The following is a 26052-nucleotide window of genomic DNA, read 5'->3' as shown; positions in this document are numbered from 1 at the left end:
TAGTGAGGAAAATCAGTTCCCTCTGTGAAAGGAAATTGCTTGGAAAGTTTTTAAAAGGTACTCTTTGAAACAAAGGTATTTCTTGTATCTTTAAAGCATGTTGCTTAGAGAGACAAATGAATTAATCAAAATTGATCAAACTACTCTCAATATCTATTCATTTAAATATATATCTGTCTAATTATAATTAAATACACATTATTTTTTCCTTTTGGGTTGAACCTGGAGGTGCTCAGGTATTACTCCTGGCTCTGCACTCAGGAATTACTCCTGGTGGTACCCGGGGGACTACATGGGATTCTGGGGCTTGAACCTAGGTCAACCATGTGCAAGGCAAGTGTCCTACTACTATACTATCACTCCAGCCCCAAATTGAATATTTTTTAAAGAAGCCGTACAGGCAAAGTGGAACATTCAGTGAGGTCCCATGGTCCTGTGGGCACCACTTGCTTGTGGCCCTGCATAGATATATGTGTTAATATTGCACATCCAGAAGAAAGTGCTATTAAACTTCCAATATAGAAAGCTCACTGGTGCACACTGAGAAAGCAAAATGTGTCTGACACGAATATACAGTAGAGCAAGAATGGTCAGCATCCTCTACAGAACAAACACAGCATCAAGCAACAAAGTGGGTGCCATCAGAAGGTAAAGATTTTCTGGGCACAGGAGTTCATCAAAATATAGGTTGGATGATGACTTGACAGGAAATCAATAGAGAAACTTAAACGTTAGAGGATGTAAGTGAATGAGGAAAAGTGTCTGAAGCAAGCAGACCTTCCAGCTCTCCTTCCAAACTCTGATCTCCTCGGATTCCTTAAAGAGTTCTTATCTAAAAGTTCTAAAACCATAATCAGACTTCAAATGATTCTGTTCTCTCCAGCCTCCAAAGCCAGTAAGAGGTGGCAACACAGCAACGGGAAGCAGAGGTTGCCTGGTTGAATTTGTCTGAGCTCCTCACAAGGGAAAAGTCGCCATTCTCACGGAAACATACTGATGCAAATCACACTTTATAAAATATTTTTTTAAATAAAAAAGAATGTAATTGCTCATTGAATGGTAATATGAATGCAAATTAACTTACTGTAATTATACTGTGCAATTTTCTACTTTAAAAACTTAGAAAATGGAAGAGACCTGATAAGTAATTTGAACTGTAATTCTTCATTGTGTTCCTTCATTATGCAATGGTTACCATAAGCAATTTGCTCTGTTTCAATGTAAAATGTTTTTAGTTCATGCCTTAACATTGGCAGGACTCAAAGGAGACCATTCACTCTCTAGAGATAGCTATTTTTCCCCTTACCAGTGCTTGGAAGAAATAATCAAGACAACATTAATACAGTGCAAGGGGAGTTGTGAAGGATTCCTAATATATTTTCATGTTGCAATCTTTAGCACATGAAGTGTCTCTTTCCTATGCCCTCAATATGTTTTAAATAATCAGGGACTCTCTGACCAAACAGGAGTCAATGATCAGCTTTCTTACTTAATGGCAAGACTTTGGCATGGAAATTCTTTAAAAACTGGGTTTCGGTCCCAGCTCTGCCACTAATTAACTGTGTGACCTTCCCCATTCTGGCCTTTCCGCATATGTAAATGAAAAGGTTAGCTGCTTTCCTGCTTCCCTGCCAGCTTTACAGCCTAAGATTGTTCTGCAGTCACTCTTTGCTTTGCATTGTTTAAGCAACATGAGTGACAGTAAATGAATTTCTTATTTAGAATTAATGACTGTCTGAATGAACTGCAAGCCCTTTGGTTCAGTCATTCATTGCTAAAGAATGTCTAAAGCAAAGATCATCTGTGATGATGCAAATGTAAAAAAAATAATAATTACCCGTTTTCATGCTAATAATAATTTGCATGTGCTGTTCTCTCAATGTGGATCCTGTTAACTGCAAGGCGAAGACAGGGAGAGCTGGGGATCTCATTAAGACACAGCAGAGGTGGAGAGGAAGGAGAATGGGGGAAGGTTTGGCATTCGGAGACTTATATATTAGGCCTCAATGATTTCATCTCCTGAGGAGATGCTCTCAGAGTCTGACCTGGGTGCTGTGAGGCTTATACATGTAATGAATGGAAAGGCATTATGTGGTCACCTGTGTTTGTAAACATACCATTTAATCCTCTTTCAGCAACTCTGTGAAACAGGTGCTACTATTATATCTATTTTTTTAAGCAAATAAATAGAAGCAAAAAAGAAGTTAAATAACTTGTTCAGGGTCACAGCCCATGAAACTGATCTGTGGTGTCTCTCCCCAGGGAATAGTAACATCCTTTCACCTCTGGATTTCCAGTAATTTTACACATAATATTATATATATAATATTAAATATGTTTATATAGGGGCAGGAGTGATAGTACAGTGGGTAGGATGTTTACCTTGCATGTGGCCATCCTGGGTTTGATCTCTGAAATCCCATATGCTTTTCGAGCCCACCAGGAGCATACATAGAGCAAAGGGTAAGCCCCAAACACCATCAGATGTGGCCCCAAAACTATATATGTATATTAGCACTGTTAGCACTGTCATCCCGTGGTTCATCGACTAGCTCAAGTGGGCACCAGTAATGTCTCCATTGTGAGACTTTTTGTTACTGTTTTTGGCATATCAAATACACCTCGGGTAGCTGGCCAGGCTCTGCCTTGTGGGCAGAGCCCACAGCCCAAGCTACTCTCAGTAGCTTGCTGGGCTCTCTGAGAGGGACAAAGGAGATATGTATATATGTATTATAAATCACACACTATACAACACACTATAAGTACTGTATTTGATATATATTCTCTTGATGTACATGATATTCACAGAGAAAGGGGACTACCTTCTTCAATGCAATAGTGCTGTGAAACTTCATTTCTCAGTTTTAAAATACAATGAAAGTAGCTATAGTTCTCTAAATGATACTCTCTAGTTTTGTGTTCAACATTTACCCACCCACCCCCACCCACACAATTTTTAAATTTTTATTTCCTAAAACCTCAATTCCCAGTTAGTGAAGTATTGTAATTTCTTCATCTTGGGTTGGAATCTGTGCTAAGCCAGTCAATGTACCTCATACCTGAGACCAGCATGGTTAATTCAGGGTGGGGCTTGAACTGGAAATACTGAGGCAGGAACAGCATGTTGCCCAGAAACATAGGCTCCTAAAGGGAATGAACCTTAGGACAAAAATTCAACAAAAGGATGTTGAAGTCATGAATCTAAAGGAATAAAGAGATCAGATCCTTGGGTAGCAATGGAACATCATTGAATCACTGCATAAATCCAGTATTATATTAGTAATAACAGGAACAATATTCCTTTTATCATTTATCTAGCATAATTTGAGGTTTGGGTTCTTTCTACCGAAACCATGCATCAACTCAGTGAAGAGTTTTCAAAGATTTAACGAAATTGTGAAGGAGAATTGTCAAAAAACACATAGCATGCAGTTTAATAATGGTGATTATGACAACATGGTGATGATGAGGCAAGTGAAGGAGGAAATGAGCCCCTTTCAACAAATATACCACTTGAACTTCATGAAAAGCAGACAGTTCCTTCTATGAAAACAAAAATTGTTCCTCTATGTCTCTACAATTTATCTCACATTCTTCTTCCAGCAGCTCACTCTTGTGTACCCTGATGATACCACAATGGAAAATGCTCCTTTTCCTACTATTCTTTGTACACTTTTACTTTCATTCCTTTGCTCATGTTATTTTCTTTTCCAGAGTTACGCTTGCCCATTCTTATTTACTGAAATCCTTTCAAAGCTAGTCTAAACAAAGCTTTTCCACCACTCTATCATTTTTCTCTTTTGCTTCCCTTAATCATCGACATAAAGTGAGGGTTTGGCAGGGTGATATCATTTCACCAAAACTCTTCAGCGCTACCCTTGAGAATGTCATGCGATGAGCAGAATGGGGAGGAATTGGAGTAAAGATAGATGTTCGGCAACTACACCGCCTCTACTTCACTGAAGACATCGTTCTATTAACACCAAACATTAGCCAAGTGGCATAAATGCTGGACATGAGTGTGGAGAGGTCAGACTGCAGCTGAATCTCACCAATACAATGCTCATGAAAAATGAACTAGTCCCTGATGTTCCATTTTCTCTCAACAGAACGAACATCTCCGAATGCAGCAGCTATGTGTACCTGGGTCGAGAACTCAACATGAGGAATGTCTTGGTGCCAGAACTTCACAGGAGGAAGAGAGTAGCATGAAACGCCTTCAAGAGCATCAAGAAGTGGGTTAAGAGAATGAAGAACCTACGGCTCCAGGCACATCTTTTTGACTCCACTGTTCTTCCTGCACTAACATATGCCTCAGAGACCTGGGCCCTACAAAAACAGGATGAGAACGCTATTCGGGTCTCCCAAAGAGGAATCGAAAGAGCTATGCTTGGAACATCACATTTCACTCAAGTGAGAGAAGGAATCTGGAGTTCGGACCTCTGTCGACAGCCAAGAATCAGGGATGCTATTTTTTTTGCCAAAGCATTGAAAATCAGATGGGCTGGACACGTAATGTGATTTAGAGATGACAGCTGGACTGGAGTTGTTACCACCTGGATTCCACAGGAAGTCAAAAGACCGTGTGGCTGCCCACCTACGAGATGGTCAGAATTCTTCATCAAAACCCTGAACAAGTGGTTTGAGGCTCTTCGTGTTCCTAGAGTGAGCAGATACCACTGGGCTACACTAGCACATGACAGGGATGAATGGCACCCGCTCGAGCAAATCAAAGATCAACAAGATGATACAAGTGCTTCACTTATAAGTTGAGCCTACTTAGAAGCTTGTTCCTGGCCCCTGATAGAGCAGCAACTTCAGCCGGTGCAGACACAGAGACAGAGACAAGCACAAGTAAAAGAAACAGGAGGCATTTATTGGGGTATGCTGCCGGAGGAACTCTATGAACCGCTGATGAAGCTGGGGTAGAGCCATGCCCTAGAAGAGACTAAGTGGGATTTTAAGTTGTCTTGGTTAGGAAAAGTGGAAAGACACTAGTGGAACAGGTGTGTTTGGTCTGGGCTTCTGTTATCTGTAAGGGGTTATGTGAGGAAGCATGGAATGCAGCCTGGTGGCTTCCTTTTCCCGGGTGGACATAAATCCTGTCCTGGGGACTGGGGACATAAGTCCTGTCCTGTGCTGGGAGCAGGGTGACCTTTGATTCCGAGAATGTCACTATATCATCAGCTGGCCGTCATTTGTTCTGTCTCCAGCAAACCTTACAGCCGTGTGTTGGATCCATTGTTGTGTGTGTATGTGTATGTGTGTGTGTGTGTGTGTGTTTATGTTGGATCACCTACAGAGCTTGCAATGTCTGAGAGTAGATATGAAGATCACAGGCAGCAGAGATGTAGAGATGGATGCGCCAACTTTCACTCTCACTAAGAATGATGCAGCTGGATATGGGAATTGGTTGAATGGTCGGCAAGTATATATGAGGAACACACTATGAAAAGAAGGAAATTCCTTATAGTTATGTAGACAGACCAGTCCAACTGGGAATTGTGAAGAAAGGTAGGTTAGCAAATGACAGAGTAAAGAAGAGAAATGGAAAATGGAGAGAGAGAGAGAGAGGGGCAGAAAATGAAGGAAGGAAGAAATGAGGATGGAGAACCATTTCCAGGGCCCCATTAAAGTTAAATATGAAATTTCACTCCCTTACATAAGCAGGTCCACATCATTTGCCAGTAAAAAGCAACAACAGAGGATGGATCTTTATTTATCTACCTCCTAAAGACTCAAGGAGGTGAAATCTTTAGTGTGGGAATGTTGCAGGTTCCTGTAGCATGTGTTTAGGGAAGTAATACAACTAAAATGAAAGTTTTAGTTTTCACCAAACCCTGAACTATCCCAAAGGTATGAGGGTCGTATTCTTTTGAGATGCAAATACTGAGCTCTTTGGAGATGCATCAACTGAGGCACCATCCCTAAAGTGTGAGCCACTCAGAGGAAGACAAGTAAAGAACACTCTAAAGGCCTTAATAAGAATATGCAAAGTCCATCCAGAGTTCAAGCTTTTCCCCTGTGATCACACCCAGATTAATTTTTATGTCTACAGAGAACACCGGACCAAGAAAATTTGAAGAAACTGTACATTAGTTCTCCCAAAACTATTCTTTGCTTCTCTGCTGTTTCCACTCTGAAGTCCTTGTTCTCTCTCCCTTTCTCTCTCTCTCTTTCTCTCTCTCTCTCTCCTTACATTTCTTTAAGTAAATTTTTAAAAATACAACTATTTTCTTCATCTACACAAAGAGGTCAAAGGAAGAAGGGAGGGACGGAGGAAGGGAGGGAGGGAGGAAGGGAGGGAGGGAGGAAAGGAGGGAGGGAGGAAGGAAGGAAGGAAAGAAGGAAGGAAGGAAGGAAGGAAGGAAGGAAGGAAGGAAGGAAGGAAGGAAGGAAGGAAGGAAGGAAAGAAGAAGGGAGAGAGGGAGGAAGGGAGGAAGGGAGGGAGGGAGGGAGGAAGGAAGGGAAGGAGGGAGGAAGGAAGGGAAGATGGAAGGAGGGAAGGGTGGAGGAAAGAAGGGTGGAGGGATAGAGGGATGGGGGATGGAGGAAGGAAGTGAGGAAAGAAGGAAGTGAGGAAGGAAGGAAGGGAGGAAGGAAGGAAGGGAGGAAGGAAGGAAGGAAGGAAGGAAGGAAGGAAGGAAGGAAGGAAGGAAGGAAGGAAGGAAGGAGGGAGGGAGGGAGGGAAGAAGAGAGGAAGGAGGGAGGGAGGGAGGGAAGGAAAGAGGCAAAGAGAAAGGAGGGAAGGAGTGAAGGGGTGAAGGAGGGAAAGAGGGAGGAAGGAAGACAGTTTGGGAAATTCTGTCAAAAAATGCCAAGGTAAAATTTTTCTTGGTTTTCACTTACCTTTCTGTGCCTTAGAGATAGAATGAATTCAGAAGGTCCTGCTAGTCACTGTTGCTCCAAGGAAGGGTTATCTCTGCAATAACCAGAATTGTAGTCTCCCTCCTACATGTGCCTAAGTAGCAGAATTGCTGTATATTTATAAATATATACTGAAGCATGAATAGTGATTAAATGCAAACAGTTTTAAACTACAGCTTCATTTCTATTCTTAGCTCTGACACTATGAGTTGTGTGAATTTAAGTGAATTCCATAACTCTCAGCAACATTAATCTCTACTACAGTAACAGGAAAATCTAATCCTTTTTTTAATTTTTAAAATTTTATTGAATCACCGTGAGATAGTTACAAGCTTTTATGTTTGGGTTACAATCTCACAATGATCAAACACCCATCCCTCCACCAGTGCACATTACCCACCACCAATATCCCGAGTATACCTCCCCTTTCCCACCCTCCCCCTGCCTCTAAGGCAGACAATATTCCCCATACTCTCTCTGTACTTTTGGGCATTATAGCTTGATACACAGACACTGAGAGGTAATCATGTTTGGTCCATTGTCTACTTTCAGCATACATCTCCCATCCCAACTGGTTCCTCCAGCCATCATTTTCTTAGTGATCCCTTCTCTATTCCATCTGCCTTCTCCCCTCCGCTCATGAAGCAGTCTTCCAGCTATGGGGCAATTCCCCTGGACCTTGTATCTACGGTCCTTGGGTGTCAGCCTCATGTGATGCTACCCTACACTCCACAAATGAGTGCAGTCCCTCTATGTCTGTCTCTCTCTTTCTGACTCATTTCACTTAGCATGGAAAATCTAATACTTATATTAAACATTAAATTAAATAATTTCTGTAAAAGTTTACTACCTGACATATGGCAGGACACTTAGTCCATGGATAATAGCAATACAGATCACAGTAGTAATGATTACTTTGGTAATTACTATCTCTTTTTGGTTCACTGGGCTGTCAGTAGAAAGTATCTCATAATATTCTATATTCCAGAGCATAGACATGAAAGATTCTGCAATACCCTTAATAACTCTGATATTCAAACTTCTTAAAATAATGATCAAATTCTAGCTATATCAGTACAGGGACACTGATACCTGTTTTTATTTGCTTTTGTTTGGGCGCCACACTTGGCTGTTCTCAGAATCACTCCTGGTGGTGCTCAGGGGACCAAATGTAGTACCAGATTGAGCTGAGTTCGGCCATAAGCAAGGCAACTGCCTTAACCTCTATACTGTCTCTCTAACCCCATCATAAGTATGCTTTGTTTATTGAAAGAGCTTCTTTCCCCTACCATCCATAGTTACTAATCACAAAAGTCCCCATATTTGCAAACATTTTCCTTGGATGGTCTATTCTAGCATATCAGATTCAATGTTATCCTAAAAAACTGTTACTCTCCTACACTTGCATTACCATATGTTTTTCTGAGCCTGAGATAATAAGCATGCATGCAGCAGACATGCCCAGTGTGCCTGTGACTCCGGTTATTACTCATAGCCCCTGTGAGCATTTTTATTCATCTGGGTATCAATGGAAACTATTCTAGAAATAGCAGATGTTAGTGAATGGACTGACTACCAAAGGGGCTAAACAGTAGAGGGTCAGTGCTAAATTTATGTTGTCAGAAATAGAAATTTCTACTACCAGAAAATTTCCTCATTCTGGTAGCAGAAAGAGGGCTGAGTAATATATCCAACATGCCTGTTCTCACTCTAGGTCCCTCCTTCCACTCCTTTTCTAAATTCTTACTGCATCACTGCCCACTCCCCACCCCAGCCACCCTAACCATGGATTCTGAGAATGAAGAACTGAAAATCATAAGTATTTACACAAATATCAAAGACTATCAAGGGTATGTAATATTGTTTCTAGAAGAAAGTTAGTGTTTCCTAACAAAAATTAAAAACCATGCCTTAAGTATTAAACATCTTCCATAACTGCATTAGAACTACCACAATAGCTATGCATGCCAGTGATATGGGAATCTATGGTTTCTGATGGAGAGTCATGATCTGAGATGGTCATACCCAATTTAATTTGACCTGGAGTAGGAGTACAGGTCACAGAAAGGGTCAAGATACTGTTGGGACCAAAGGTTCATGATAAGTGGGACTGTTAAGAGGAAATATCACTGGGAAACTCAACATTCACTATTTTTTTTCTTTTTGGTTACACCCAGTGATGCACAGGGGTTACTCCTGGCTTGCACTCAGGAATTACCCTTGACTGTGCTCAGGGGACCATATGGGATGCTGGGATTTGAACCTGGGTTGGCTGTGTGCAAGGCAAAAGCCCTACCCGCTGTGCTATCGCTCCAGCCCCTCAACATTCACTTTTGTGTCCCTTTCAAGGAGTCTTCTGTATGCGCTGATAGAAACATGCATTTTTTAAAAATTTTATTCAATCACTGTGAGATAGTTACAAGCTTTCATGTTTGGGTTACAATCTCACAATGATCAAACACCCATCCCTCCACCAGTGCACATTCCCCACCACCAATATCCTGGGTATACCCCCCCCTTCCCCACCCTCCCCCTGCCTCTAAGGCAGACAATATTCCCCATACTCTCTCTCTACTTTTGGGCATTATAGCTTGCAACACAGACACTGAGAGGTCATCAGCAAAATGCATCTTCATGTCTCTAACTTTCTACTTGTGCTTCTCCCTCAGTATTAAATATCCCTTTTTACATTTAACAAACTAACACTTTTCAAATCTCAACTCAAACATGGAAATCTACCCATCCAATCCCAAGGCTATTCCACTATTGCACTGTCACTTATCAGTAATATTTAATCACATTATGAATCCCTTGGCTATGGCCTTCTAGTCAATCCTGATTTCCTTGTCCAGCAGACCAGGAACCACCCTTGAAGCTTTGCTTTATTCCCTAACCCTTTCCAAATTCTGAAAAGTCGACCATCAATGTGTGATTCAAACCCATTCACCTCCATTATTTCTTCTAACACCTTCTGGGACCAAGCCACAATCATCTCCTACTCATCTCTTTCTTTTCATTTGTTTATACTCCTATTTCACTGTAACATGTGTTCCAAGCATGAGCAACAGAGACATTTAGAAACATAATTCAGATGAACACACAATGACTCTTCATTGTACCTGTTTCCAAAAATATTGATATTGGTTTTCAAGTCTCTCTGTGAGATTTGAGCCCCAATTTACTCCACCTAACTTCTGCTCAAATCACGACAGTCTTCCTTCATTTCCTCACTGCCCATATCAAGATCCTGGCAAGTTCTGTGTTCTTTGCTTGGAATTATCTACTCCAACCTCTCTAATAGCTTCTCCCAGGCTTATCTTACACACCCTCCTTTATGCATAGATAAATGTCACTTATTCAAAGGTTTGACCTGATTCTCATTAGTGAAGTCCCCTTGCTAAAATCCTTTCGAACAATCTGCAATCCCATTTATAGACTACATTAAAATATACAGTTACAACTTTAAAACCATCTATAACATAATTCTATTTTACATTTATGTCTTAGCTTGCTGTCTCTATCTGTCATTAGATAGTTCCACAGGGACAAAACAATGTTTTGGCTAGTCTTTTGTTGATTTGAGCCTGAATGGTAGCTCTTTAAATTAAAGATCCACTTTCTGATTTCCAGAATCTTTGAAGGCTACTTAATTTGGGAAAAAATCTTTATAAACTTTTCATCTGAAATCAGTATTTGAAATGAGAATGTAGGCACCATCTTTGGATCATGGATGTAGACCCTAAATTTAATTATAGTTGTCTTTGGAAGATAAAGAAGAGACATAGATCAAAGAAGTATTGTGAACCACTGGAGCAAATTTTGGAATAATATGACCAAAAGCCAAAGATTATACCTGCGGCCACGAGAAGCTGGAAGAGGTAAGGAGCAGAATCTACCTAAAGCCGTTGGGAGGAGCACAGTTGTGTGGACACCTTGATATCTGACTTCTGGTCTCCAGAACTATGAGAGAAAAAAATATATATGTTACAGCAGTGCAAATAAATGCATACAGTACTCTTTATTCCTAATGCTGACTGGTAGCTATGTGTTGAATAAATAGAGGGGAGAGAACATTCATTGAAGAAAAGTCATATGCATTCATTGTAATACGCCAGATCTTATCACAGAGAGTAGAATATAGTATTTTAATTACTGTTAAATTTTAATGAATTTAAACTTTCATCAAAAAGATAATGCTATATAATTTTTAGAGCTTAAATATGCAAAAGAAACAAAGATTAAACTAGGCAGATGTTTTGTGAATGAGAACAGCAGGACTAAGAAAGGTTATCTGACTCACCCACGATCACACAGTAAGCTCAGGCTGAGGGAAAATTTATTTATATAATTTTTATAAGACATCTACTAGAATATCTTCCATAAGTACAATTACACCATGTTAATTAAAATCATTTGACAGGATACTATCATCTTTAGTCAAATGTTTTAACATATATTGTCATTAAACTAGCATGGGTGGGGTTACATGGGTAATGAAATAAATATTAAACTAAATACCAAGGACTTTAAGATAAAAAAATTATTCATTCAAAATAAGACAAAACAAAACCCATGAGAGAATATCAACCTTAGTAAGATATTTACTATTACATTTTGCTTAAATTTTAATTATGGTTTCATTACTGGTATTCAAATATTTAAGCAGATTATCAGGCATTATCTCTTCATTTAAGACTTTACCACCACACATATTAAAATGCATAGAATAAACCAACTCACTTCAGAACTAAGGACTTTTCCACTTAATTTTTGACTTAAGGATAAGTCCCCTTGAAGGAGTCTCTAATAATTGTGAGCTGATCATAATGCTTATTACGTATTTTCTGGTGTATTACAGAAAGACTGCCATTTTCTATCAAAAAAGAAAAGAAAATCATCTGAATCAATCTTCTTTCCTGACTTTTCCACTGTACGAAAGTTTCAGGAATGCAGCTCTGGGAATCTGAATTTCTGCATTTATTGCAGGACTCTAAATGTCTAAAATTAGACAACTAGCTTATGTTGTTAGTTGTTAGTACCTGTTCACTTCTACAATCTCTCAGACACTCATTAAATAAGCATTAATGCTAATCTACATTGTCTATTTTCAATACTCATATTCTTTTCATATCACTGTATTCCTGATAGTTTTACCCTTGGTTTAGAGGTACCCTCAATCTATGTTAATATCTACCCATTGAAATAAGCTTCATGATAATTACTAGGGTTTGGTAAATTACTTCCTTTAGAGTTATTCTATGAAACTAAGTTTGGAGAATCCAATTGTGGTTGGAGGAATCTAAAAAGTCATTTAATAAAGTTTCTAGCTACAAATAGTTATTTTTCCACATCTTTATAAGTTTTCCCATTATATTCTTATGTTATTGAGACTGGAGTCTTAAAAAATTTTTCTTGAAATCTAGTTATTAATTTATAAATTTCACATTTTTATATTCATGTGGTCCTTTATCCAAAATAATTTCAAGTGTCTTCTATGTGGATGATGAAATATACTACGTACTGATGATAGAAATGAAACACTGAGCAATGTAACACACAAAATAATCAAAGAAACTATTAAACAGGTATCCCTACAAAGATCCCATCCTAAGTGCTATTACTGATGTCACAGCTAAAGTATTCAACTGCTTCTCCCATCTTCTCCAAGAGAGGTACCCAGGGAAGGAGAGTGATCAGGAAGACCTTTGAAAAGAAAAGACTTGGTGAATCACTCAGATTGAAAGTCACCCTAACCCTTAGCCACTCACACACAGATTCTTCCCTATTCAGAGGGTCTATCCAGTTAATTTCTTTTCACTAACACCTGTCACCCTGTTTAAATTTGCAAAGAAGTTCCAAAGAGAGAGATTTGTGTGATGACTTCTCTCTCTCTTTGGGCAACTCTTTGGCTAGTGTCCAAATGAGATCAAATGACTGTGCACTGATCTATTCTCACACTTGCATTCAGCTGGTCCCTGCCTCAAAATATTGCACATGTTTTTAGAGGAAGGTTGTATGTTCAAATTGGTGAGTAAAGGACTAGCTTCCCAGAGAAAATTTTTGTTACATGGCTGCCATTGAAAAGGCTGACCTGTATCTGATTATACTATACCCTTATTTAGGATCCTTCCATAGCTCCTAATGCCTATAGGATGAAATCTGGTACCCAGACTCATGCTTGTGCTGGGCCGCCTGTGATGAGCACCCCCCAGCTCTATAGAATCCCTTCTTATCTAGATTTCTCTTCTCCACACACACTCACTAAAGACGGGCAGGCAGGCAGGCAGGCAGAGTTGTCTGAAATTGTGGACACAAGAGGAAGCACTGAAGGGCTTAACGCAGGAGTGATAAGATCTGATCTGAAGTTTCAGAAGCTTGTTCTACACCCCAGGAATGAAGCAACTGTGGAGACAAAATCAATGTGTAACTCGAGTGTCTTCTTCAATATCAACTTTGAGAGATAGGCCATAAGTCAGGAAATAAAAATTAAAAAAAATAAAACCTAATTAACAAAAGTGTGAGTATAACCCATTCTTTAAAAGCAGACTGAAGATTTCCATTTGTTTCCACTATTACTGCTATAAAAATATTATCCTGAAGTTTGGTGGACAGTCTCCTTTAGGTATCCCAGTGGCAATCCATGAAATAGTACCAAATAACTGGTAAACTTGTCCAATCCTGAGTTGCCTTATAGTTGTATAAATTACATCTCATATTATAAGCCAATATCCCCACATGCACAGGAGAGTATGTGTTAAGCATGCTAAATGCTCAGGTGATGCCATACTTTTTTTTCAGTCAATTATGAAATATGCCTTGAATTCAGATATTGATTTTAATTTTTTTCTTTGTGAAAAACATACAAAACTGTAAAAAACAAAACAAAATAAAAACAAAAACCAGTTAAGAAATGAACAACTATTCTTCTCTATTAGGCAATAATCTAGTTACACAAAAGAACCTTTCCAGCAACATGGAGAGTTGTGGAGTCAAAATAATCAAATCTGTAACAACATTTGAGTATTGTATTATTTTGTTGAAAAACTAATCACTGGATTTGTCTCTTTGGCCAGATTTATTTATTCTATTCTAAATATTTTCTGAAATCAATTAGATACAACAAAAAACAAACTTTTTGGCTTAGATATCTTGCTTTCAAGATGCAAGGTATTTTCTTACATTTTGAGTTCTCATAAACATGAAATAAAAGTGAATACAACATACAATTTAATATGTCCAATCTCTGCATGCTATCAAGTCCAGTCTTAGATTCACAAACAACAATGAGAACTCTTTATAAAAAAGGCTTTACACTATTATCGTGTTCAATTATTAATCACTACACTTATGCTTTAGTTTATGCTTCAAATGTTGTTTAATTCATTATTTTCCCATTTCTGATCTTAAAGCTAATTTTCCTAAAGAGAAGCTAACCTTCTATCCTTTCTTCTTCTTTTCCTTTTTTGCTTCCTTTCTCCCCTTCCTCCCCTCCTTCCTTCCTTCCTCCTCCATATCTATCTCTCTTTTCTTCCTTAAATTCTTATGAGCAATATCAGTTCAGCATGTCTTGAATAAATATCTTACCCATGCCATCTGGGGTTCATAACCAATTGCTGAGTGTTAGAAGAGAAAGACAACTTTTTTCCTACCACCATGTTATAATGAGAACCTATGTAGCAGCCTCGTAGTTCAAATGTGTAGATGTAACAAGTGTGATTGAACATGAAGTCCAAGTCAACAGTCAACAGTCTGCTTGTTCAATGGCAGTGTAAAATAAACGGGTTACAGTACAATAGCAACTACATACAGGGGACCTCAGGCTGCAGTCCTGTAAAGTTCACTATTGCTGTCCTATCAACTACGGCCCCCACTTCCTTCTTTACCTTTTTAGTCTCTCTTGGTCCTGATTCCATAAGAACTCCCAGGCAGAGACTGGATTATTTAGATTTCTTAAGTGACTCATCCGTTCAGTCACTTGTGTTTTGTTTTTCACTCAGCTTACAAAAACAAAGCCTGTTTAACATGATTACAAGTCTGTAATGTTGCTTTGTTTTCTAATTCTACTGCTATTTGGGGGAATAAATATGTGTTAGACATTATATCCAGAGATATAACTGTCAATAAGACAATTATGATCAACCCCTATTTTTTAAGGAAAATTGTAGTTTCGTGGAAAATAACATTTTATATATTTGGGTCACAGATACATCCCCAGTTTTTGTTGTTTCACGTGAGTTCCCTAATCCAGAACTGCTATAGATAGCCCTTTATGTACCTGAAAATCCTTTAACAAGAGCCAAGTCTTGCTATCTTGCTATTAATAAACCGAAGAATTTTGAAATTTAAAAGAGCATATTGACTTAAACTACCAAGAAGTATAAATGATTGACACTACATATCACTTTGTGGGTACAGTTTTGATGGGGAAGATGCAAAAAGGACAATACACTAAGTTATGAATTAGTGCAACCAATGAGGAATTTATGTTATGAGGACAGAAAACGTTTACCAACCAATCTAGGGAGTAGAAGTTTCTTTGCGGTATGTGTACTGGAAAAAAAAATTTTGTTGTTGTTTTGGGGCCATATCTAGTGATGTTCAGTGGCTCTGTGCTCAGGGATCACTCCTGGTGGTACTGAGGGGATTATATGTGGTGATGGGGTTGAACCCACATTGGATGCATACAAGAAAAGTTTCTTAATGTATTATTTCTCCAAAGCTCCTGAAAAAAATTGTTTGCAACCAGAATTTTTGGATTCTGCTGGAATTCTAATACTTTACTATGTGGTTCTGAAAAAGGTCTCTGGCTCTTGAGTGATTTAAATTCATGATTATAAAAAGGTATACCAGAGGGGTCCCAGCGATAGAGGGTCTAAAGCAATAACACGGCAGGGAGGGCGTTTGCCTTGCATGCACCCAACCCAGGTTCCATTCCTGGCATGCCGTATGGTCCACTGAGCACTGTCAGGAGTACTTCCTGAGTGTAGAGCCAGAAGTAACTCACGAGTATTGCTGGGTGTGGCCCCAAAATGGAAAAATAGCAAAGAAAAAGGTATACCACCCTGCCCTACCTAACCCTATATATTTAATAGGAAGGTGATAATTGATAATGAGCTATTGAATTTAAAACTGTTAGTAAAGGAGGAATTGCACCTGTGCAGAAGAGACCTCAAAGTTGCTCTGAAATTGGAATGAAAACATGTGTAAACTGGGGAAGTGCTTTAGAATTCATCAAAACCACATCAAAATTCCTTTTTGGTTCTATCACAAAGTTTTAACCTAAATTTGTTCAAACTATTCATCTCCTTCAAATACATGCTTTCTGGTTCCAATAAAATGATGATTGATTCCTTTGTGCCTTTCAAAGGAATTATTGTATCACAGAGCACTTTTCTACTTTCAAAACAAATGTTCTGCAGTACCATTGGCTGTTTCTGCGATTCAGTCATCTGCACTTAGTAAACAATCCATCTTTCACTGAAAATACCACAAGGCCTTTTAAACAGTTAAGTTCACCCGAGAAGGGCTGATTCTTGTTTTTCATTAACCATAATTTTAATACGGGTCATGAAACCCAGTGAACTTGTCCTTCACACCAGACTTAATTCCATGCCTCTTCTTGCCTTGAAATGGACTGGCGAATTCTAGAACCCAGGACCCCACTGGGACCACTAGCTTCCAGTTAAGCCTCTGCATTCATCCCACATTGCCTAATCTCCCTCCTGCCCTCTTGTAAGTTTCAAGTCCTTGCTGAGAGGTTAATTTACTGAGGTTCAAGGAAGTTAAGCGTTTGCACAGATACATGGAAAAGAGTGGACCTCTAAGATTTGAACTTAGGTTTCTCAGACACCAAAGCTCATGTTTGTTCTTTTCACCACATCCTGCTGATTTGCAGAGGACTGGACTTCACCATAGCGAGAATCTTTTTTTAGTGGGAGAGAACTGGGTTAGAGTATTCTATTAAAAAAAAAAAACTATGTTAAAAGATGTTTTGTGAGGTGTAGGACAAAGAGGGCTATTTAAATTGAAATCATCTTCCTAGTATTCCAGATCTCTAAATCTCATGCACATTAAGTTTGAATTAACACTAACAAGGGTCTAACAGCTTTGATGCTGTGTTCTTAGATAATTAAATTCTTAGAAAATCATTCCACATTTGAGGGAGAAGCGAAGGACACAGAGAGTTCAGTCTTAATTCAAAGTCACTTACACGTTGTTACCTGCTGTTCCCAGACCTTCACAGAATCAGCAGGGAGGATTTGATATTAAAAATGAGGGGTCTCTCTGTCTTTCTTTCCCCCTCCCTACCAAAAAAAAATGGAGGAAGGAGGTAGCTGGGGCTAAACGAAACTCGCCTTTTACTTTCATAACGATCAGACTAGGGAATTCATGCCACTTTGCATCCTGAAGCTGAAGCTCCAACCAGCAAGGCCCCTTCTTTTACAACCACGTTCCACTTTATATGCGTAAAATGCTTTGTAGCTTACAAAACCATCTCTTCCTATTCATTCCTGAATGTGACCCTCAGAGCCGCCTGCAGAAGTTTGAAAGATGGCCCATTCTCCCATGCCATCATCTGAAGAGAAACTGGCTAGCTGCTGATGGGCTTCGTGAGGTGGCATTTACCTTGGATAAATCAACCTAAGCTAATATTTGACCCTGAGACTTAGAGTCATAAAATACATCTTTGTCCTGTCTTAGAAGTGAGCAGGCTTGAGAATACTGAGTCATGATAACAAGCCTCACCAGAGATGAAGGATCACGCCTAAGTTTCATTTTGAGATCTTAGGATGAGAAATAGAATGGCCTGTAGGTGATATCAGAATCAGAATGAAGGGGGCATTTTGCTCTAGCGTAGCTGAGTTATCTGCAGGTTGTCTGATTTTGAGATAAGAAATCTGAAACCCAGAGAGATGTGATGACTCGTCATAAGTCATCTAGCTTACAAGGAGAGAAGACTGCATGAACCAACCATTTCTTCTCTATGGTTGAACAAGCACCAGGATTGAACCCAAGTAGGGGGTCACTGGTTTCTGAACGAGGCCTTCCGTCCCTGTTCTAATTAGTCCTTACACAAGCACAATGGAAACTTCCCTTCACAACTCTTTATTGCCTTCCTTTGACTCACAGAACCCCCTTTGGACAATAAGTGTCACTTTAGCATCGTTCATACTGGTATGTGAGGGAATGCTGCTACTTAAAGGTGATTTTGAATATTTCTACTTTGATTTCATATGTGAACCAGCAGACAGTAACATTCCTTTCTGGTTAAATACCATACCCCCTACAACAAACTTTACCAGGACTTGATTCTCACGAGATGGGATAGTAACTAATATCCCCAATTTTCAAACAAGAAACCAGAGATTCAGAGAATTAATAGAATGCTGCAGAGATTCTAGACTTGAATCCACATAACTGGATTCAGATATTGTGTCTCTTCTATTTATAATTTGACTTATATATAAGACCTATGGAGAAGTTACTTATACTATGCACTTTTCAAATGTATACTTTTGAAAATGTAGAAAATGTCCTCATTCATTTGATCATCACCACAACACTAAAAACTTGCCCTTTCTATTACTTTTTATTTGCATTGTGTAGATAAAATTTTGACACAGAGACTTCAATTAATTAGTCTTAGTCATACACTGAATAAATGGCAGAACCCATACTTAAACTCAGTCTGGTCCTAGGCCTACTTGGCCATAGAAACAGAAGTAAAAGAAAAGACTTCCTGGTAGAACATTTTAGATAATTCTGGGAGGATTTTGACTTGGTCAAATGTTCTTTTCCCAACTGCTGATCAAGGAAGTCTAAAGCTCCTGATAGAGAGATGGTATTACTTCTAAATATACAGTCATTCGTTGACAGCTGTTTATTTTTTTAGCATAGTAAGATACTTTTTATTGAATGAAACTAACTTAGAAGGATGTGAGGGGAGAGAAAAAAACAAGAAAAATGTATTCAAGAGAGAACACAGACTTCTCCAGCGTGGAAAGCAAGGCAAATGTATACATAGAGGCAAACAGAGGAGATATGTGTTCAAGGGAGAATATGGCTTGAAGAGCAAGTCAATAACTTTTTTACACTGTTACTATACATTATTTATACTGCATTTATTCATTAATAACATTGTAGTGCAATCAAAGGAGACAAAACTTTTGTGAATGAAAGTGACACACCTAGAGAAATTAGGAAACTCAAGAGACTAGAGAAAACAGAAAAATCATCCTCTGAATTTAAGAATCCCTGCCTCCCCCACCTCCACCCCTACAAAGAAGGAGAAATAGAATATTTATTCTCTGGAATTCTCACATCTATTCAATTGATCCCTTATTAATTTAGAGAAATAATATTTGAAGACATAGGTGAGAGCACCTATGTTCATTGTAGCACTGAGTACAGCAGCTAGGATATGAAAATAACCGAAGTGTACAACAACAGATGTAAACACAACTTCATTCATTGTTGTACATTTTCAGCACAGCGGGTAGGGTGTTTGCCTTGCACATGGCCAACCCAGGTTCGATTCCTCTGTCCCTCTCAGAGAGCCCGGCAAGCTACCGATAATATCTTGCCCATATGGCAGAGCCTGGCAAGCTACTAGTGGCATATTCGATATGCCAAAAACAGTAACAAGTCTCACTATGGAGACATTACTGGTGCCCGCTCAAGCAAATCAATGAGCATCGGGATGACAATGATACAGTGATGTATATATCTGTATATATGTGTGTGTATGTGTGTGTGTGTGTGTAATATTTTGCAGCTGTTAGAAAAGATGAAACCACGTAGTTTGCTGTATGTTGGATAGAATTGGGGGGTGATATGTTGAGCAAGTGAAGTAAGTCAGGGGGAGAAAAATAAATTCTAGTTGAGCTCACTGATCTGTGTTATGTAGAGAAACAAGACAAGGGAATGGATGATATATCTTGACTCTGGAGCACTAAGTACTAAGAATGCCAAGAAAGATGGAAGTGGGGGAAAACTGCTGTGGAGGGCTGAAGGTAACGTAAGTCAAGAGTCTTGAACACTATAATAGTTAAATTAAAAATATTGAGAGTCAAAGAGATAGTACAGCAGGCAGGGTATTTGCCTTGCATGCAGCTGGTCCTGGTTTGGCCCTTGGCACTCCATTTAGTCCCTGAAACCCTGTCAGGAGGGATGCCTGAGCGCAGAGCCCGAAGTACATTCTGAGATGCGGGGTGTGGCCTAGAAAACAAGAAACCGAGTCTGTATTGGAGATTGGGAGGTAGTAGATGAGACCTTGGGAAACTGGTGGAAGGATGTTGACTCTGGTGGTGGGTTTGGAGTTGGAATACTGCAAGCTTGAAACTGTGTTATTAACAGGATTGTAATCATGGTACCTAAATAAAATAATAAAGATAATGAAATTTTCAAACTTTGATTTCTGTGGCTCCAAAATCAATATTATTCTTAATATATCATGATTGCTCCAAGGACATAAATATTCCACTGAGTTCACAATTTCACACATCACTGTCGACTTCATCTTTTCCACAGCATCAGTCTCTTGGTTGTAAAGACTTGAAATTTGTAATTGAACCCGATTATCAAATGCCAGGAAAATTTTTGTGCAGCAAAGATAAGGTGAAGAACATTTGTTCAGAGTTTTCTAATAGTTTGTTTTTGAAATGCCATTGCACTAAAGCCCTTAATTCAATTACTCCTTGCCACAATATCTATCTGACAGCCTAGGAACTAGTGAAGGCAGTTACCATTGATAGAAGAATACCAAGGAGGTATTTTTCTGATTTGGAAAGATACTGTCACTATCTTGGACTGGAGCGATAGCAAAGTGGATAGGGCATTTGCCTTGCATGCAGCCGACCTGTGTTCAATTCCTCTGCCCTCTCAAAAAGCCTAGCAAGCTACTGAGAGTATCCTGCCTGCACAGCAGAGCCTCGCAAGCTACCTGTGATGTATTTGATATGCCAAAAACAGTAATAACCAGTCTCACAGTGGAGATATTACTGGTGCCCACTCAAGAAAATCGATGAGCAACGGGACGACAGTGCTACAGTGCTACAGACAGTGCTCCTGCCACTGTCATGGAAGAGAAAAGTAAAGGAGGATCAAGATTAAACATTTCCTGGGCCTTGGTGATGGGCTGAACTGATTCTTAATTTCCAAAAATACTTTCAACAACTGTGCAACATGGGTGCTAACACCCTTTTCTGCAGATGAGGAAACGGAAGATGAGGTGAGTTCAGTAACCAGTAAGTGCGAAGTCACTCAGCTTGTAGATATTAAAACTTGGTCTTCAAGGCAACACTACCCTTCTCCACTTTCATTTATAGACTTCTAACAACTATAAAGGCTAGAAAGGTCACATTTACAGAGTTACTTGTTCTTGCCAGTTCTTTTGCTGCTCTCAGACACTTACAGTTCTATGTCCCCTGATCTAACTGGAGCAATGTGAACATGAAATTGAACTTACGAAGAAAATACAAAGCAAAGTCAGAGCTGGGCATGTAAAGGAGCACATTGTGGCTAGAAATTAGACCTTATCTCTTCAGTACAGCATTATACTTTCAAACGTCTCTCCCAGTATAGGTACTCTATAAACACAGAAGGGCGGGGACAAATGATACGGATTTTACAGAAATATAAGTTAACTGGTGGGATTGGGGAAATAATGACATGGAATGGAATTAAATCAAAGAAAGAACAACAAAGAAGAATCAGACACAGGCCATCAAGATTTGTATTGTCTAGGAAATGAAAGTTATGTCTGTGAATATTTATCATCTGCTTACAGGGTGTGTTCTCTTAATAAATGAGCAAGAGTCCCAATTACTTTTTATTCCAAAGTTTATATTCAGTTCCATCACTCGAATTATAAGCAAGGAAAAGAAGCGGCCCTCTATTCAATTTCTGTTTTCACATCTCAGAAAATCTGCTGAGATACCTTTGAATAAGACTCAAGGGGATGGCCCATATAAGCCATTAAAAGAAATCTACTCAATTTAGCAGGTCAAATATCTCTATTTTCATATTTTGATGCAGTAGCTGTTTCTATGTTGTTTTATGGAAACTTGTTCTAGGATTTCTTTTTTAGGAAAGTGCAATCACTCTGGAGTTTTGCAGATCTGTGAGATCAAAGAACAGGTCAAATATCTTGAGCCATAAATTAAATATTATCATCTAATTTACTTGAGTTCTTCCTTCATGTTCTAGTGAAAACATAACCAAAAAAACTATGATGACAGAAATCAATTTTCTCATTTAATCAGCTTCTTTGTTAATTCAACCATAAATTATGTGCTGAAGGAGTCTAATCACATTGTATATGGATCTTGCATAATTTGCATTAATTACAAGCTAATATGTAAGTGCATTATGTGGTATTGTATGTATTCTTAGTTTATCTCATAAAAAAGTTATAGTTGCTTACACAACTTCTTTATTTCTTCAAATACATAAAGAAGAAAAACACCAAAGAAAGAAGGAAAATAGTGTTGCTGAATAGGAAATAAGTCTATTAGAATAAGGTCATCATTTTAACTCTATTAGTTCTCAAATCTCAAATCTCCCAGGATCTTGCACAAGTATTCTTTTCTACCCAGTTTCTCTGAAGCCTAGAAGCTAAAATGCCAATAAACCAGCTACCTTGCTACTTTACCATTGCCAAAATCTGATAAGGGCCTGGTGGTTTGGAATTATCGTGTCAGTATTGACAACTATTCTTCAGAACCTCAGCTGACTGCTAGAGTTTGGCGCATTCTAATCTCATTTCATAGTAACAGAACTAATTTCTGAAAATCTTAGGAATATTATTTTAAAAGGGAACTCTCCATAAGCATGATAAGTGAAATAAGTCAGAAAGAGAGGGACAGACATAGAAAGACTGCACTCATCTGTGGAATATAAAATAACAGAGTAGGAGACTAACACCCAAGAATAGCAGTATATAATACAAGGAGGTTGGCTCCATGGCTTGGAAACTGGCCTCACATGCTGGGGAAAAGGCATCCCAGATAGAGAAGGGAACACCAAGTAAAATGTGGTTGGGGACCCTGCGCGAGAAGAGAGAAGTATACTGAAGGTAGACTAGAGTCTGAAAACAATGGCCACTCAATACCCCTATCGAAAACCACAACACCCAAAAGGAGAGAGAACAAAATGGAATACCCTGCCACAGAGGTGGGGTGGGGGTGGGGGACAGGATTAGAGGGTGGGAGGAATACTGGGTTCATTGGTGGTGGAGAATGGACACTGGTGGAGGGAAGGTTTCTGGAACATTGTATGAGGGAAACACAAGCACGAAGATGGGTAAATTTGTAACTGTACCCTTATGGTGACTCACTTATTAAAAAATAAAGAAAGAAAAAAATTCTAAAAAAGCGCATGATAATCATTTATTGAAGGTGATACATAACCATTAAAATGGGGGAAATGGGGGCTGGAGCAATAGCACAGCTGGTAGGGCATTTGCCTTGCACGCGGCCGACCCAGGTTCGATTCCCAGCATCCCATATGGTCCCCCGAGCACCACCAGGAGTAATTCCTGAGTGTAGAGCCAGGAGTGACCCCCGTGCATCGCTGAGTGTGGCCCAAAAAGCAAAAAAAAATGGGGCAAATGGTCACTTTCTCTACAATATGATGCTCTATCCTTAAATATACCAAGCAATATTTAATAGATATTACTGTATACCTATCATGCACAAGGAATTGTGCTGAGTACTGAAAGAACCAAAACATAAAATTTTCTATCTGCAAAATTAGATTTAACTGATAGAAAATAATCTGGTAGCAAAGAATATTAACAAATTCTGAAGGAAGAGACAATTGTAAATGTCTCCAGTAAATGAAGGATAATTAGGGGAAGAGGAGGAAGACAGTGAGGAGGAGGAGGACCCATAGAGACTTAAGCCCAAGCAATAAACAAGGAGATTTTAGGTAATGGGGTGAATATATTAAAAGTTAAGGACTGTTGCTTTATTGGTAGGCATGGGGATCTGAACTGAGTGATTTTTAGTAAGGAATGTGATGGGACTGGATAGGAAAGAATGGGTCAGTTTGTGTGGTAGCCAACTTTTACTGTGTATATGATAAACTGTTGTAAATGCATAGAGATCTGATATGCTTTCTACATGTGTGTAATCTCATTCTCAATTGAACTCTTAAACACAAGGAAGTAATATTCATTATTGTAAATTTACTGCAAAGCAATGAAGTGGCATTTATTTAAGGCTACAGAGCTGGGAATGAATAGCATCAGGAACTAAACTTATTCTGCAGTCTTGCCTCATCTTCCTTACCTGTGCTGTTTCTTTTTTCATAGGCCTTAGGGAAGAGTTTCAGAGAGAAATGCTACCATTAGAGTAGGTTATAAAAGGTCTCTCCAGACCATACTGTAGGGAACAAGTTAAAGAAGGGGTATCTGAAGGCAAAAATAATTCAGGAGAGCGGCATTAGTCATGGAAGAAACAGAATGAAGACCTACACTACCTCAGGTAGGATAGAAAGTTCAAGTAACCATGTTGTGACTATAAAGCAAGTCTCTTGTCTTAGCCTCCCTATAGTGCATTATACACAAGCCTATCAGATGTGAAATTAAGAGCAAATACCCTCTATTTTCATCTGTAGTTAGGGCCCAGTGTCACAGAAATTAAGACCTGGAAGAAACTTAGGTTTATTCAGTGCCATTTTGTTGGTGTGGTGATTGTGGGTGCTGTTTCTTGGGCCACATGAAGCAGTTCTCAGGCCTCTGTGATAAGAGCACTCTGACAAAACTCAGGGGATTATGTGGGTTGTCGGGGACAGAACTTGGGTCAGCCATTTTCAAGGCAATCTCCCTGCCTACTGTACTATCTCTCATGGTCCACTTTAATATTTCTTTTTTTTGTCCAGTCAGCAATCCTCTATCACATATCACTATCAGGTGGTGGCTAATTCCTTCCTGAATTTGTTACTGCAAAGTATCTTATCATTAAGTTATTAAGTAGAAACATTTACTCAATACACCTTTATTTAGTATCTCTTGTGGCTAAAGCCTTGTGTTTGATGTTACAGATGAAAGGAATAAAAATCACTACAAATCCTTTGAGAATTTATAAACTAATATTAAAACTTGTGTTCCTATAGCATCCAGCTATTTGTCACTAGTTCTGATCCCTAGAATTACAAAGAGCAAGCAGATTCCCTTATGCATGGCAACATTTCAAGTGCTGAAAGAGCTGCTTTCAAGTGCTTTTCTCTTTCCCAAGCTAAACATTTAATTTTTTTCAACGGTTTCTCATATACAGCAGTCAAATCTGCCAATGATTACTCAGTTTGTTATAAATAAATGGCTTTAAATTACTAAAAAATATATTTCACTATTAGCAGAATACAAGGCTGATCCAGAGAGCAAATGAGTTACAATTAGAGATTACAAATGTTAGTGGCTATGAGATGTTGGACCACCAGAATTCAAATCATAGAGTAAAATTCAGATGAAACAACTAAAATATTTGCATTTACACATAACAGTAAAAACAAAGCTATTATGTGCATTTTAATCACCAAATGTCTTTGGTTTGAAATTTAGAAGTTGGAGACAACTCTTATTTTTTTCAATAGAGAAAATATCCAAAATTAAAAATATATACCAATAACCAGTGTCAAGACAATGACATGTTTTTCAAGAGCTGCTCATTAACTATACGCATTAAGCAGGTGAAAACACAATCAATATTCCAAGCATACCATGCCATCTGGCCCTGATGAATGTGTGTCTTCTGTCCTTCCCAGCTCTGCCACTGTGATCCCAAGTTGTTTCAATCTGAAAACCGGGGAAACAACCCTTTCTAAAGCAGGTTCTATTTCTGAAAGAGACAAGTAAAATCCAAGTGCTTTTCCTAACCTTCTGTGTCAGAATTCTCTTTTTATCACCACCCTAAACTACAATTCCCAGAAGTAAAAAGATAGATCAACCAAACTGGAATCAGAAAGGAAGGCAAAGTGTTAATGGTGGTGCAATGAAACCGAAGAGGTATGTCTTCCACCAGTCAGGCTGTAAAGTTGCCAGAAATGATAAAGGGAGGAATGAGGGAGTCCGAAGCAAGCAGTGAATCCTGGAGACTGTTGTTCACAGACACTCCATCTGATCAGAGTGTCAGGGAACCTGGAGCGGAGGCGAAGAGCAAAGAGCTTGTCTGTTCAGCAGTAAAC

The 26052-nt window shown here is 38.9% G+C and overlaps 1 protein-coding gene across 2 annotated transcripts in view; it reads right to left on the bottom strand.

Moving 5' to 3' along the window:
* Window positions 1-26052, bottom strand: part of DAB1 (DAB adaptor protein 1) — a 1237060-nt gene that overhangs the window by 430042 nt on the left and 780966 nt on the right. For both annotated transcript variants that reach the window (XM_055138597.1, XM_055138598.1), the window contains one exon: window positions 10721-10827. The gene's annotated coding sequence lies outside the window, so the exon portion shown is untranslated. The remainder of the gene's footprint in view (window positions 1-10720; window positions 10828-26052) is intronic.

Source organism: Sorex araneus, chromosome 5 (genome assembly GCF_027595985.1).
Source record: "Sorex araneus isolate mSorAra2 chromosome 5, mSorAra2.pri, whole genome shotgun sequence".
Lineage (NCBI taxonomy): Eukaryota > Metazoa > Chordata > Mammalia > Eulipotyphla > Soricidae > Sorex > Sorex araneus.
This window is presented reverse-complemented; position numbering and strand designations above follow the sequence as displayed.